Raw genomic sequence first — 17,409 nt, 5'->3', positions numbered from 1 at the left:
GTTTGGACGGTGATGTTTGTAAGGAAGGCAAAAGACAACTGTTCTTTCATTAGATGTATTTTTTTAAACCAATGACTTCTTTGCCTACTGCGCTTATTTTAAATTTTACTCGCAAACAACCTTTTCTTTTATTGGCCCTCCCTGATATACGCTATTGTGCTGTGACTTGTTGTTTTTTAGAATCCTTGCATACGTCTAATACTTTAAGATACTAAAAACAAAAAACAGAAATACACTAATACATCCTGAGAGCTCACTGTTCACCAGGCACTGTGCTATGTTGGGTTCAAGTGGTGACTTTCTATGACTCTTTAGATGGATAAAAAATCCTCACCCTTTGTTGACCCAGGGACACAAAACGGCCACATTGGACACCCAAATAAGACCTTCCATATCTATCCATATGAGGGATGGCCGAACCTTCCCTAAAAGCAAATGGCAAGACCTTTGCTACTAAATTAAAGGCAGTTAGCCACACTGAGTTGGAGCATGAGGAGCAGTCTACGCATACATCTGAGTTCTTTGAGGGCAGGAATGTTATCTTATATATATATCTTCATATCCCCCGCACCTCACCGAGAGTCTGGCATATTTGAAGCTCTCGATAAATATTTACTGAACGTGTGGAGACTATCAAGATGTAGCTCACTGAACAATGGTACTTGAATCTAAGCCATGTTCTCAGCAGAAGGAAAGAATGGGAAAGCCGATCATGGGAGTCATCATTCAGCAGACTCATAAGAATGGGCCCAGAACCAAAAGAGTTAGATAGCATCATCTAGAACTGGTGACACCCTTGATTATCTTTCCCATCTTAGGAACTCCTATCCTCCCCCTGTTCAACTCTGTTACACCTAATCATCTTACTACAGCTTTTACCCCTTTATTACATATTAAATGCAACTTTCCTAAACTCACAGAGCCCATTTGAGCTCTTCTCATCCCTAAGGGAAAGTTCTACGCCATGGTTAGTATCCCTAACTACAATACTAGGAATATTGTATCCTTAAAACAATTATCTTAAATATTGATGGTCCCCAGCATTAGGCTTAATTCCTAGTCCCTTTTCATTCTGCCTGCTCTCCTGAAGCAGTCTCATCCCCACCCATCATTTCTATACCAGTAACTCCAGATCTTTAGCTGTAATTTAGATTTGCCTCCTGAAGTCCGAGTCCATATGTACAACTATTTGCCTACTATACATCTCTACCTAGATGTTGCATAGCTATTAAACATATCCTATCATAGATCAAATTCAGGAGCTTCTGGTTTAACACGGCAGATGGAGCATATACACTTACCTCCCCCCCCCCAAACCACACTAAAACCATAGTAAAGAAATAAAAAGGTGTGGACATCCCTACCCCAACTCAACAGAGCAAGTAAGATGGAAGCCATGAGAGGAATAGAGATTCCAACAAAGTCCTGGAAGTCGGGAAGTGGAGGAAGAGAGGAGACTGGTGATCCGAGCAGAATAATCTCCAGCCTAGAACACCCGAGAATGAGACTACAGCCAATGAAGGAGTCACCCTGTCTGGAATAAACCCAAAAAAGAATCGAGACTCGAGAGACTCATTGAGTCGAGACTCCACAGAGTCTGCAGAAGGCAAGAGTGGGAAATGAGGAAAAGACAAACGAAAGTACTTTAGTACCTTCAGAAATATGGAGCAGGACATTGCATCCATAAAACAAAAGCGGGATGAAAGATACGAGGGCTCAAGCTTCATGTTTTTCCACCAACCTGCTTCTGTTTCTGTACTTCTTGTCTCAGGGGACACCACCATTATCCACCCAGTTTCCCAAGCCAGAAAGTTGGAAGTGATCCTTTATTCTTCCCTCTCCTTATGCCTCATTCAGTAAACTAAGGGTTGATTCTATCTCCTAAATGTCTCTTTCCCCCAAGTCACTGTCTTTCATAGACTTGTATTATGTCTTTCCTGGATTCTCTCACAGCTTGATTTCTGTTCTTTCCGACTCTAGCTTGAAGCCTCCGAAAACCATTCTCCAAGATCCTGTAATTCCTACTGAGCCCAGCATCCAGCGCATAGTAATCCCCCCTTCCCCGGGGCTTCACTTTCTGCATTTCAGTTACCCATGGATGGTCATCTGTGGTCCAGAAGCAGATGATCCTCCTACCGATGAAAATCCTCAGAAGGTCAATAGCAGCCTAACACTGCATCACAGCGCCTATGTCATTCACCTCACTTCGTCTCATCACGTAGACATTTTATCATCTGACATCATCACAAGAAGCAGGATGAGTACAGTATGATAAGCTACTTTGAGAGACAAAACAGACCATATTCACATAACTTTTATTACAGTGTATTGTTATAACTGTTCTATTTTATTCTTAGTTACCGTTGTTAATTGCTTACTGTGCCTCATTTACAAGTTACACTTTATCATAGGTATATAGGTATAGGGAAAAAACATAGCATATACAGGGTTGGGTACTATCCATGGTTTCAGGCACCCACTGGGAGTCTTGGAATATATCCCCTGTGGGTAAGGGGGGGACCACTGTATACCCTTCAACCAGAGAGTCCTCAATAACTGTTCGGGTTGAGTGATATATCTGACCGTGTGTACAGCCCCGAGTTTTCACTAACTTCATGCTTTGGTCTTTATATCCCAGTAACATGAGTTTACCTTCTGTTCTTCCTCAAAATGCCTCTCCTTTTAAAACCATGCGCTGGGGCGCCTGGGTGGCTCAGATGGTTAGGCGACGGACTCTTGATTTCAGCTCAGGTCATGATCTCAAGGTCGTGGGATAGAGTCCCGCGTGGGGCTATGAGCTCAGCTCGGAGTCTGCTTGCGATTCTCTCCTCCTTCCGCCCCTCCCCCTGCTCATGCAGGCTCTCCCTCTCTCTCAAATAAATAAATAAAACCTGCAAAAACAAAACCAAACAAAAAACCCATATGCTGTTATCTCTGCCTGGAACCCCTCCTCTCTTTGTTGGCATGGAAACCCCTTTCAGGCTCAGCTCACGTGCTACGTCCTCTAAGGAAGTCCGCAGACTTCCCTGGACTGATGTGGGGTCCTAGTCTTCATACGCCCTCTGTATATCTCAGTTGCCTCCCACGACAGCACTTTTGTGTCAAGTTGTAATCGTGTGATCCCTGTTTCCCCAGACCAGACAGTAGGCTCTTTGAAGACAGGAAAACTAAAATCCTTTTAGACTTGTATCCCTTGCACACATGTCCCAGGAATGAATGATCATACCACAGCAGAAGGAAACTCAAGAAGTCATCCATATAGCCCTGTCCTTGGGCCAATGAACTATTATCATTCCCATTTTTTCAGTTGAGACAACTGAAACAGAGACTAAGTGATTTATTTAAGTTTGCGGAGCTGGAACGTACAGGTCTGTATGCTTGGCAGGGCAGAGGCCGGGACGGGAGAAAGCGGTGTTCATAACTCATATCCTGGTTTCCTACCTTCTTATACTGTGACCCTTTCACTACATGATGACCTCTTACTAATCTGTTATCATTCCCTAGAGAAACTCAGTTGCAAAAAAGAAAGTATAAACAAAATGAATTATTACCCCAACAGACAAGGGGATTGCTTTCCTTAAATAACAATTATTACATGATATTGTTAAGCCTAGCCCTGTTCTGAGCCCGGAGGGTGATCACTCTTTGAAATCACTCGTTTATTCATTAGGCACTATGTCCCTTACGTAATTTTCGGTTACAACGAGCTGACAAGCAAATGCTTTCACGGGTTATTGCATTCAGTTCTTCCCCTCATTCTCTCATGGAGACTTCTGCTGCATATGCCAAAGATGGCAAATGAGCCAAATATTATCAGTGTGCTGGCCAGCCACAGCCATTTCGGTCCCTACCTCAGCACATTCTCAAATAGTCTACCGTTAATTTAACACATTCTTGAGAGTTTGCAAGTTTTCTTTACTTCAGGGAAGGATCTGTGTCTTCTGTTTCTTTTCTATCTCCCTTGGTGCCCTGACAAAGTGCACTGACCGTAATAGGTGCTCCAGAGGTAACTTCTTTACTTCAAAAAGACGATAAAAGGGAACGTGCAAATCACTCAGCGATTTTTGTTTTAATACTTTTTTACCCATTTCCCTCCCTTGGACACTGTTATTTGGTACCTCCTTCCCAGTCTACTTTGCCATTAAAAAAAAAAAAAATTACTCATTTATTTTAGAGAGAGAGAGCACACACGATTGGGAGGAGGGGCAGGAGTGGGAAATTCTCAAGCAGGCTCCCCGCTAAGCATGGAGCCCGATGTGGGGCTCGATCCCAGGAACCTGGGATCATGACCTGAGCCAAAGGCAGACACTTAACTGACTGAGCTACCCAGGTGCCCCTAAATATCCCAATTTTTAAGGGCCTCCCACAAAATGCCACATGGATGGCCTGATACACTTTAAAAATAAGATGTCTAAAAAAAAAAAAAATTGGCTACTTTACCCAAACCCATTTCTTTATCGGTTAAAGATATCATCATCCTCTCAAACATGATCCCGGAACCCCAGTCACAATTTGTTTTCCTCTGGTCTCTGTGCTATGTCCCCAGTGGGGTAGCTGAGATGTCTCCACACTCAAGAAATTCCCCTGCGGCTATGCCTGCAATACCTTCCCATAGCCCCAACCGTGACCTTCTAGTGGGGGCTGCCGAAACCAGCACCTCAGATGTCAGATCCAGTGACTGGCGCAAGAGATGGATACATGACCCAAGCCCATCCATCAGTGTCCATCCCTGGAAAAGTCCAAACTGGCCCAGGAGAAGACCTCATCTTCTGGTAGGTGTCAGAACCAGCTATGACAATGATCCACAGACTTGGAAAGAGCATCTCTGTAGTAGAGAAGAATGAAGGCTACATTCAAAGAGAGGATATGCAGGAGGAACGATCTGAGATCCTGATTCAGTTGTCTGTACCTGGCTCTATTTCTGTCCTTCCTGTTAAATTAACAAAAATCCAACTGAGTAAATTTGAAAATGTAATTGGCTTTCTTCAATGATTCTGGAGTCCGGCAGCATCCCATCCAGCAATAGAAAGGAACCTCCCAGCCCCCAAGTTGTAGAGGGGGAAAGGGGGCAAAGAAAGGAAGTTATGAGCAAAGAATACCTTGCTTCAGGCAAGGTCACCTTCCTAAGACAACTGGAAGGGGGTCTATATGCCAAATTATCCCACTGCTGCCGACCAGGTTCCCTGTTGACCGGTTGAAGGTTACATTCCTGAGGGTTGAAACTGTAATTAGGTTAGGTATTAAGTCAAGGTTTGCTGACATGGGGTTTAGCACAAGTGACTCCATTTGGGACCTGCTGTCTCCTTTTTAACATTCCTAAAGTTAGGTTAGTAACCTAATTTTGCAAATAAATTCTCCTTTTTAACTTCTTGGGCGAATCAAGTTGGGCTTCTGTCATTTACAAAACCTTAACATAAGCCTTTTTCTCTTACCACCTGCTTCCCTTTCCCCTGAACAGGTAGGTAAGCATTTAAGCAGTTGCCAAATCACGTGGATTCTACCTCCAAACATCCTTAATATATGTGTCATTTTCTTCACCTTGTTCAGGTTCCTAGGTTACATAATGGTTTCCTTACTATATTCCCAGACTCCAGTTTCACCTCCTCTGAACATTCTTCCAACTGGTGTCAAAGAATTTTCTGGAACTCACCCTGACTATGTTAGCCTTCTTTTCAATAACATTCAGGGGTTCCCTAGGATTCAAAGAATAAAAATGAAATAGCTCAAACTGCCTCAAATACAACTATGACTTGGTACTTGCTTTCTCCTCCAATTCATTTTTCCTAACATAGCCTTCAACCAAACATGACTATTCACCCATCACTAAACATTTCTTGAAGTTTCCTGTCCCTATGGTTGCCATTTTCTCTCCACTTACCAGAGATACAAATTCTAGCCATTCTTAAGGTGTCACCTTCTTCATAAAACCTAAAATCTCTTAAATAGTAGCAAATTCTACATTTTCTTGGCATCTACAGCACTTTATACATCTATGAAAACACTTCTTTGTGCTATAGTTATTTTTATACATCTTAATTTCCTTTTAGGCTGTGAAGTTCCTTGAGGACAGGAACTCTCATGTGTTGACCATTAATACTACAGTGTACCAGAATACACCACAGCAAAATATGCCTATCTGGCATATGGATCATCATGAGCTAAAGGCTGAGAACCAGCAGATGCAGAAAAGCTACTCCCAAAAGACAACTCTTATCACTTGAGAGACTCTTATCTGCATAAGAAGATAAACCTTATTTACTATATATTTCCTCCCCTCAACAGCCCATAACTTGCTTCCTCCTCCCAGAAGCTCAAAATCCCTTTTCCTCTTTTTCCCCAAGATGGTATGTAAACCTTAATCATCTGGATACCTCCTTGAGCTTTCATTTCTTTGTGAACTCCCATATGCATACATGTGTGTGTGTGTGTGTGTGTGTGTGTGATGAAATCCAGGTTTTTCTCTCTTGCTTATCTTTTTCTTGTCACTTCAGTTGGGAGGGGTGGGCAGCCAGTGAACCTAGGAGAGTAGAGGAAAAAAATTTTTTTCTTCTCTACAGTACTCAACATATCTTGTACCTAAAAACTGCTTACCAAACACTAGATCTAGATATGACATGTAGATTTGGGCAGAGGGATTGTTTCTCCTCTAATAATTTCAAATTTTAATTCAGTATTGGAATTTAATGCTTCCTATAAAATCTGTGAGACATTTATTACAAAAGTCCATGTAATTATACCGTTTCCCCCCATCATTCTCATAGATGTCCTCTGTAAGAAAATTTCCAGTTTGAAATAAGTTGTATAAGGAAACAGTCTGCTCCATTAAGAAAAAAGCAAACAAAATTTAATCTTCCTGTCTTCTTTCTTTCTTCCTTTCTTTCTTTCTTTCTTTTTCTTTCTTTTTCTCTTTCTTTCTTTCTTTCTTTCTTTCTTTCTTTTTCTTTCTTTCTTTCTTTCTTTCTTTCTTTCTTCCTTTCTTTCTTTCTTTCTTCTTTCTTTCTCTCTTTCTCTCTTTTGAGACAATCAAAATGCAAGCTATGGCTTGGGTGTAATTATAGGTGCCAAACCAAAGTCAGCTTTTATTTACAACCCCTTTGCCAACTCAGCAGTCCTTCTCCTCCTCTCTGATGTGTGCAGACTGCACCCGAACTGGTTTGAGTCATGTTATTTGTATGCCATTAAAATGGGGCATTTGATAGTATCTGCTCCCTTGCTCCAGTTCAAATCATGAATGGGGTTCCTCTCCCTTCCCTTAGTCACCAGCTTTTGAATATTTACGACCTGTGACAGTACAAAGAAATGGATTTCGAACTCTAAGCAGTCTATAGTTGAAGTGGGGGAAGCCAAAAGGGAAGAAAAAAACAAAGTGAACCCCCAATAATCATGAATTTTCTGTGCGTGGGAGTGAGCTATGGAAGATGGCGGAGGAGAATGAGGATAGATGGATGACTAAGAGAAATGAGAGTTTACAAAGAAAGCTAAATACTTGCTTATGGATGAACAGGAAGACAAGAAACAGCATTGTGCCTTTTACGTAGTGGGTACTCAGTAGCCATTTATATAAAGATTTGGACAATGCTTAAAAGACAGGACTTTCTCAGAATTGAGAATAAATGAGAAAAGCTATTCCTTGAAGGGGCCATGGTAACTTTAAGGCCACGGGAGAATGTATTTAAATGATTCGACCAGAACTTCTTTCCTCATGCAATTCTATATAAACTGAGATTTATAGTCTTTGGTTCCAGGTTTTTACAGCCTGAATCTTTAGCCATATTTTTGCAGATGAGCTGTATTGAAAACATGTGTTTTCAGACTACCTAATCCTCATTTTTCAAACAGGCAGAGCCATTCAGCCGCCCCCACTTTTGCTAGGTTAGCAAGGTTATTAAGAACTGAAGCAAACCTGATCAACTGGATTTTGAGTCCTGAACCTAGTTGGCCAAGGAGAGTAGACAGATGTTCCTGATAGAGTTGAAGAATATGTAGGCAACTGATCCGATACAGATTCAAAGTGTTGGGATATTGGAGTGTAAATTGCCTCAGGTTTGTGGTCAGGATAACGTAAGTTTGAATCTTGGTTCTCTTGTGTGGACTTTGAGCAAATCACTCAATTTCCCAACATTTCTTTTTCCTGTGATTTCTGAATAAAACACCCTATTTCTCTCAGATTTGGCTTCCTGTGAAAAATTGGAATATAAACTTATTGTGAAAATTAAGCGAAACAACGTGTGTGAAAGTATTTTATAGTTGGCAAAGTGTTAAGTAAATGCAAGGTATAAATTTATGTTATGGTCTTGTTAACATCATGATTAAGAAATGGTTTCTATTAGTTTCTGAAAGCAGGGGAGTCATGTACAGCGTATGTCGGAAGGATGAGCCTTTCACTCATTCAACACTAAGTCACATGCTTATTGATGCCCTACTATGTGCCAGATGTGTTTTAAATGCTGGAGATAAAAATTCCTGTCCTTATGGGCAAGACACAGATAAGCAGGCAAACTAGTAAAACCAAAGGAGAGCTGTAAAGATTCACTGGTGTACACCTTGGGGTCATGTTATCGTGAAGTTAGTGTAGAACGATATTTTTCAGTTGATAGAATATAGGTAATAAGACAAACTATACACGTGATTGATAGACACTGAGCTGAGAAAACCTCAGACCATCCCAAATTATCAGGAGGGAGTCACTTGCAAACTCCCCACCACCTCCACTCTGCTCCTGCTCACAGGAAATTTAGCTGGTTGAGAAGTGAGAACAGAGGATGGGCAGAGGATAGATGCCAGGTGCCTTTCATCTGGGGTTAATATACATAATATGATAGGATGTGTCCTGGAGAAAAGTAACATAGGGAAGGGAATAGGGTGGGTCATGGTTGGTGAGGATGGAGGATGGTCAGGAAGACTTCACTGAGAGGGTAGAGTCTGAGCAAAGGCGTGAAGGAGGTGAGAGAATCCCACAGAGAAATCTAGGGCAATCACATGTCCATCCAAAGGAAGGGTGAGTGGAAGGTCCTGGGTTGGGGACATGCCTGGTGTGCCTGAGAGACAGCAAGGGTGTTAATGAGGCTGCAGTGGAGTGAGTGGGGTCTAGTAAAAGGTAGGATCAGAGGGAATTGGGCCAGATGTTAGGGGTGGTTAAAGACACTGGATTTTACTTTGGGCGAGATGGTAAATGGTTTACATTGAAAGATGTTGAGCAGAAGAGTAACATGATCTCAATGTTCTGACAGGATCACCCAGGCCACTGTCTTGAGAACAGATTACAGGGAGCAAGGGCGGAAACAGAGAGACCAGTGAAAAACTTCTGAAATAATCCAGAGGAATGACACAGTGACTTGGACCAGGCTAGGAGTAGTGGTGGTGAGAAGTGGATGAACTTGGGATATAATTTGAAGGTAAAAACTCAGGATTTACTGACAAATTGAATGTGGGCTCTAAGAGAAAGGGAAGTATATAGAAAGACTCCAAAGTTTTCAGCCTGAACAACCAGATGGGCCAATTGGCTTTTACTGAAATGAGGGTGGGTAGGGGTGGATGGGATTGGTTTGAGAGGTCAAGGATAATTTTTTTATTGCTGAGGGCATTAAGTGAGAGAGTTAGGACCAAATGAGTAAAGGTGGAGAAAGAATATAACCAACCACCAATGAAAATGGCATCTTAGGAGTAGATGAGGCTGTAGGTGCACGAGTTAAGGTGAATGAGCTGAGGACTTGGGAAGAGAAGTCGGGAATTCAAGGTAGCACAACATGAAGATTGTGTCTCTCTATTGTAAGATTTCATCTCGGGGGCCACAGGAAGAGGTAGCAGGTTAAAAATAAGTGGTAGACAATACTATTTTGGTGGCAGTCATTGGATGTGTGAGTGAAGAGCAAGCAAGATTTTCAGCAAAGACAATCCCAGGGGAAAAAGAACATTAAATCCTTCACATAAGGATGGAGGGGAATTGACTTCATATCTTGAAAAAAAAAGGACTGGCTTTACAATCTATCCTCCATGTGGCATGAAGAGCAATATTTTTTTTAGGTTCTCCTCCTTTTTGCTCACTTTTGCATCCAATCTATTTTTAGAGTTCTGCAGGTTCTACTTCTGACATAGTTCTTGGATCGGTCTACTTCTATTGGTTTCTACTGCTAATACTCTATTCTTCATTACTAAAATCTAAAATCTCTTCTCATTACGATTGCAACAGCCTCACAGATGTCTCTCCACATGTTTTCTTGTCTCCCTCTAATCTATTTCCCACCTAGGTATAAGGGGGAACTTATTAACATGTCAATCAGATCATGATAGTCTCCTTAAAATTCTTCAGTGGCTCATCATTGCACTGAGAATAAATCATAATAAAACTAGCCATGTGTGACACATACTGGGTGCCAGGCGCTTTACTAAGAGCATTACATATATTAATTTGCTTACTGTTCAGCCCTATGAGGCAGGAACTTTTATTATAACTTATATTTATCGAATGAGGAAACTGAGGCATTGAGAGGTAATTTGTTCAAGAGGCCTGTCTTAACCTGGCTTTCCCAGAAGCAGAGCCTGCAGGAAAAGCATATGCATCACTACAGAATTAGTGAGTACAATCTCAGGGTTAGCATGAGTGATTCAGGTAAGGAGGGACAGCCAAAACAAAGTGACATATTCTCCCAGTGACAGGCACTGCTTGGTATCAAGTACAACTGATTACTTGATCTTGCCTGACCATTTCTGAGAAGCTGTATGAATAAACGTATCTCAAGACACTCCGTCTGGATAGAATGAGGGAAGAGCTTTTTCAGTGACACCTCTATCTCTTTGGTCAGAAGTTTACCCTATGGGGCATTAGCTCCCGAGTGTTTGTGCACACGAGCGAGTCTTTTTTTTTTTTTTTAAAGGAATAGGATTTCAGAGGAAGGATTAAAGCTATCTTTGTTTGTTTGTTTGTCTATTAGACAGGGAGGAGGGAGAGAGAGAATCTTAAACAGGCTCCACGCCCAGCGCAGAGCCCCACATGGGGCTTGATCTCACAATCCTGAGATCATGATCTCAGCTGAAATCCAGAGTCGGATGGTTAACAAATTGAGCCATCCAGGCGTCCCAACACACAAGCAAGTCTTAACACCAATGGGAATGCACCTATCCACAGGATGGCAGGTGCACAGTGTGAGCACAAGGCAAGATACTTTTGGATTGGTCCACATGAAGTCTATCAGAACCTAGCAGAGCTGCCTGTCACATTGGTGGCTAGAGCAGAACAAGTAGCTGGAATATGCCACCCCAACATATGCTTCTTTGGCACATGGATTATTTTGAGCTAAAGGCAACTGAGAAGTAGCAGATGCAGGAAAAGCTTTTCACTTCCCCTAACTACCTAACTTATAAAGGAAATTTACATTTATAAAGGAAATGTATTGTTTTTTAAAGATTATTTGAGAAAGAGAGAGGGAAAGTAGGGAGGAGTAGAGGGAGAGGGAGAGAGAAACTTTAGCAGACTCCTTGCTGAGCTTGGAGCCTGACGTGGGACTCGATTTCAAAACCCTGAACCAACTGCACCACCCAGGCAGGGGCCCCTATAAAGGAAATTTCTATTGGTGAAAATGTCACATGCTAGGAACAGAGATATTTACAGGGAAAATTCTTACCTTCATAACAAGACAACCCTTATTTATGAGACCTTTGTTCCCCTCAGCTTCCCGTAACTTGTCCTTCCTGCCCAGCAGGCCAAAACCCCTTTTCCTTTGCTTAGCCTTGGATGGTATGTAAGTTTCAATTATATGGCTGTCTCCTTGAGTTTTCATTTCTTAATGAACAATTGCACATACTTATGTATTTAAATTATTTTTCCTCTTGCAAATCCATTTCTTGTCAGTTTGATTTGGGGACCCAGCCAGTGAACCTAGGAGGAAAGAAGGGGAAAAAATGTTCCTCTTTTACAATTTTGGCAACCATGGAGCGATGCCTGGGAAACCTAGTTGTGCCAGAGGCTGCAGCTGGGATCCAGGACCTCTGATGGAGCTAGCAAAAGGTAAAAACTCTTACCAAAAGCAGCCTCTCAGTTTTCTGTCTGCAAAGTCTGATTGAATGAGGGTAGTAAAAGTCTCTTTGTCTTTTCCTTTCCAAATTTAAATTAGGAGAAAGTTGTAAGAATTTGTTCTTTGGATTATGACTCTTGTCAGTTGAATTTTGAGTACTCGTTGCTTATTGATCCTTAGTCTCCTCTGTCTTGTGTATCTTTTGTCAGAAGAGGAAAATTAAAAGAGAGTCTCCCTCCATTTTGTTTTGTGTCTTGAGACACAAACGGGTACTCCCGTTGGTCTCTGACAGTTTGGGGGCTGGGAGTGTTGTGCAGGCTGTCGGATATGCATCTGGTAACTAGGAAACCTAATATATGAAGTGTACAAATAACATTGCCTGTCCAGCCATTCCAGGTCTCAGGGGAGTTCGTCTTAATGAGAGGTCCCAGTCCATATGAGGACTTCATCATCTTTTCCTTTTATTTTCTTGTTTGTCCAGGAAAAAAATCCCATCCCAGTATAGCCTACTCACTGTGCCAGACTAGCACGGCTGTGATTAAAGGCATCTCAACTTTACTGGGGCGCCTGGGTGGCTCAGTCGGTTAAGCATCTGACTCTTGATTTCAGCTCAGGTCATGAGCTCAGGGTTGTGAGACTGAGGCCCTCAATGGGCTCTGCACTGAACATGGAACCTGCTTAGGATTTTCTCTCTCCCTCTCCCTCTGCCTCTCCCCCTCCCACTCAAAACATGCTCTCTCTAACAAAAAATTAAAAAAAAAAACAAAGGCATCTCAACTTTATAAAAGACCAGAGTTCCCTTACTACTTGAGACCCCCAGTGACTCCACACTGGGCATGAAGCCTGCTTAAGAGTCTCTCTCTCCCTCTCCCTCTACCCCTCCCCTGCTAAAAAAACAAAAAGCCAAAAACCAAAAAATAAACAAAAACAAACAAACAAAACAGAAAGCTATCTTTGGGAATAACTCTGGGTCCTGGGGGTTGCGGGGGAGCTATGGGGTGCCAGGAGGTATACTCCATCTTTTGCCCTCTTTGGGGATGTCTTTTGTGTCCATGATTAAAGACATAAAAGACATTGATTTAGAGTCACATTTGCAATAGGTATACCTTTGGCCACTTGGACTTCATATCTAAAAGAATTTTTTGGTATTTATTTTTCTAATTGAGATCTAATTGACATATAACAGTATATTAGTTTTAGGTATACAACATAATCATTTGGTATATGTATATTTTGTGAAGTAATTACCACAATAAGTTTGGTTAACATCCATTGCCACACATAGTTACAAATTGCTTTTTCTTATGATAAGAATTTTCAAGATTTATTCTATTAGCAAATTTCAAATATAAAATATAGTATTATTGACTAAAGTCACCACACCATGCTTTACACTACAACTCTAGGACTTATTTATCTTGTAACTGGAAATTTGCATCTTTTGATCACTTTCATTCATTTCGCCTACCCACCCCCACCTCTGGCAACCACCAATCTGTTCTCTGTAACTATGAGGTCATTTGTTGTTGTTGTTGTTGTTGTTAATTCTACATTTAAGTAAGATCATAAATGATTTGTCTTTCTTTGTTCAACTTTTTTCATTTAGCATAATGTCCTGATGTCCCATCCATGTTGTTGCAAATAGAATTTACTCCTTTTTAATGGTGGGATAACATTCCTATATATATGTATATATATGTATATGTATATACACACACACACACACACACACACACATACATATATATATATTTCACACATTTTCTTTGTCTATTCATACATCCTTGGACACTTAGGCTGTTTCCATGTCTTGGCTATCATGAATAATGCTGCAATGAACATAGGGGTGAATATATCTCTTCAAGACAGTGATTTTGTTTTCTTCAGATAAATACCCAGAAACGGGATTGCTGGATCTTATGGTAGTTCTTTTTTAAATTTTTTGAGGAGGGGCGCCTGGGTGGCTCAGTTGGTTAAGCGACTGCCTTCGGCTCAGGTCATGATCCTGGAGTCCTGGGATCAAGTCCCGCATCGGGCTCCCTGCTCGGCGGGGAGTCTGCTTCTCCCTCTGACCCTCTTCCCTCTTGTGCTCTCTGTCTCTCATTCTCTCTCTCTCAAATAAATAAATAAAATCTTAAAAAAAAATAAAATAAAATAAATTTTTTGAGGAATCTTCATACATACTGTTTTCCACAGTGGTTTCACCAACATACATTCCCACCAACGGCGCACAAGGGTTCCCTTTTCTCCTACCCTCACCAACACTTGTTATCTTTTTGATAATAGCCATTCTAACAGGTGTGACGTGATAGCTCATTGAGGATTTGATTTGCATTTAGGTGATAATTAGTGATGTTGAGAGCCTTTTCATGTACCTGTTGGCCATTTGTATATCTTTGGAAAATGTGTATTCAGCTCCTCTGCATATTTTTAATTAGATTGTTTGTTTTTTTGTTATTGAGTTGTATGAATTCTTCTATATTTTGGATATTAGCCTCTTAACAGATATATCATTTGCAAATATTTTCTCCCATTCAGTAGGTTGCCTTTTCATTTTGTTCATGGTTTCCCTTGCTATGCAGAAGCTTTTTAGCTTGGTAGAGTCCCATTTGTTTATTTTTGCTTTTGGCATCAAACCCAAATAATCATTGCCAAAAGCAATGCCAAGGAGTTTACCACCTCTCTTTTCTTCTAGGAGGTTTAGAGTTTCATGGCTTACATTCAAGTCTGTAATCCATTTTGAGCTAATTTTTATGCATGGTGTAAGATAGTGGTCCAGTTTCATTCTTTTGCATGTAGCTGTCCACTTTTCCCAATAGTATTTATTGAAGAGACTGTTCTTTCCCCATTGTATATTCTTGGCTTCTTTGTCATAAATGAATTGACCATATTTGCATGAGTTCAGTTCTGGGCTCTTTATTCTGTTCCATTGATCTATGTGTCTGTTTTTATACCAATACCGTACCGTTTTGACAGCTATAGCTTTGTAATATGGTTTGAAAGCAGAAGTTACATGTCTCCAGTTTTGTTCTTCTTTCTCAAGATTGCATTGGTTATTCAAAGGTTTTTGTGGTTTCATATTTTAGCATTGTTTGTTCTATTTCTATAAAAGATGCCACTGGAATTTTGGTAGAGATTACATTGAATCTGTATTTTGCTTTGAGTGGTAGGGACATTTTAGTAATATTAATCCTTCTAATCCATGAGCACAGGATATCTTTCCAGGTATTTGCGTCTTCAATTTCAGGGATGTCTTAATACTTTTCAGTTAACAAGTCTTTCATCTCTTTGGTTAAGTTTAGTCCTAGGATTTTATTCCTTTTGATGCAATTGTAGTTGGCGCTTTTTAAATTTTACTTTCTGAGAGTTCATTATTAGTGTAAAGAAACCCATCTGATTTTTGTTTGCTGATTTTGTATCCTGCAATGTTACTGAGTTTACTTATTAGCTCTGACAGTTTTGTCCTGCAGTCTTTAGGGTTTTCTATGTATAATACCATGTCATCTGCAAATAGTGGGACATTTTTACTTCTTTTCCAATCTCTATGCTTTTTATTTCTTTTTCTTGCCTAATTGCACTTGTTAGGACTTCCAGTACTATGTTGAATAAAAGTTGCTAGAGTAAGCAACTGGGCTTGTTGAATTCCTGATCCTTTTTTTTTTTTAATATTTTATTTATTTATTTGACAGAGAGAGAGCACAAGCAGGGGGAGGAGCAGGCTGAGTAAGAGGAAGAAGAAGGCTTCCTGCCGAGCAGGGACCCCAATGCAGGGCTCTATCCCAAGACCCTGGGACCTGGGATCAGGACCTGAGCCAAAGGCAGATGCTTAACCGACTGAGCCACCCAGGAACCCCATGAATTCCTGGACCTTGTTGAGTTCTACTTGTTGAGTAAGCAATTCTACTTTATCTTGTTCCTGATCCTAGAGGAAAACCTTTTAGTTTTTCATCATTTAGTACAGTGCTAGCTATGGGTTTGTCATATATGGCCTTTAGGATTTTTTTTAAAGATTTTATTTATTTATTTGAGAGAGAGAGAGAGCACAAAAAGGGGGAGGAGCAAAGGGGGAGGGAGAGGGAGAGAGAGAATCTGTCAGGCAGACTCAATGCAAGGCTCAATCTCATACCCTGAAATCCTGACCCTGAGATCATGACCTGAAATCATGACCTGAGCCAAAACCAAGGGTCAGTCACTCAACTGACTGGGCCACCCAGGTGCCCCTGCCTTTAGGAGTTTTTAAAGAGAGCTCTCTCACCCTGAAACAAATATCCAATTGGTATCTTTGGAAAGAACAGATTAAAAGGGAAAAGAGTGTCTTAGTTGGCCTACAAAAACAAATAAACAAACCCCCTTAACAAGATTAGAAGATGGAAATCAGACTTAAAACAAAAGTTAAGAATTGCAAAATATACTTTTTGTGAGGCCTGTGTAAATTCCAATAGCTGAGAAATAGCTTGAACAAAGGCCCCAAGAACACACAGCAAGGCCCATTTTACTGTTCCCTTTTTCTGTAATCAGATGACATCAGCTCCAGGCCTTCCCATTCATTGCCCTACATGAATGTATTTTGGACATCTACCACAAATAATTCATTGGACTGTCCTATACTTAAAATAAAAATTTAAAACTTAAATAGTAAATGCCCTAGATTTGAGCAAATATGCCTTTAAACTCGTTCTGAGAGAAAACTTACATCCCTTCTTTGTCCCTTGGAGATGGAAATCTTATTATGTACTTAAAATGTAAATAAAGAAGATAACTTTTTGCTAAAGCTAATACCTACAACTGCCTAGGGCTGAAAAATAAAATAAACCAAAAAGAGGCTTTTTTTGAAACAAACTGCTACTTGATCTTTTTAAAGATCTTTCCCATAATTTAGTATTCCCATAATTTAGTATGCAACCTCTATAAGATTATTTATTAAGGGCAATGAAAATCTTAAAAGTCTTCTTCACAAATATTGGTAAAAAGTTTTAGCCATGACTGAGCAGGTAACTGAAACTTGAGCCATCTACCAGAAACATAATTTGGATCCAACTCATACAAACTAGTGAGTTTTGTATTAGTCTATCTGACTCATGGGTAAAATTTTTTAAACGAATGCTATAAGATCCCTATTTGTGCCTGTCTGAATGTTTATGTATGTCTACCTATGTATGTTTTGTATATGTGGTATTTTTCTACCTCTGGATGGTATTAACCAGAATTCATAAAAGAACTCTGCTTTAAGTGATTTAGAAAGAAATAAGCACTTATATAAATTAAGTATTCCAAAAACTGCCAGAAAAATCTGAACTAACCCAAATGTGTTTTTTTTTTCAAGTCCATGTGATCTTGGATAATCTTTGATAAAATGGCTACTTTAATATTGTTGATTAAATAAAAATTGTTATGTCCT

Source organism: Zalophus californianus, chromosome 9, assembly GCF_009762305.2.
Source record: "Zalophus californianus isolate mZalCal1 chromosome 9, mZalCal1.pri.v2, whole genome shotgun sequence".
Classification (NCBI taxonomy): Eukaryota; Metazoa; Chordata; class Mammalia; order Carnivora; family Otariidae; genus Zalophus; species Zalophus californianus.
Note: the sequence above shows the minus strand (reverse complement) of the source record.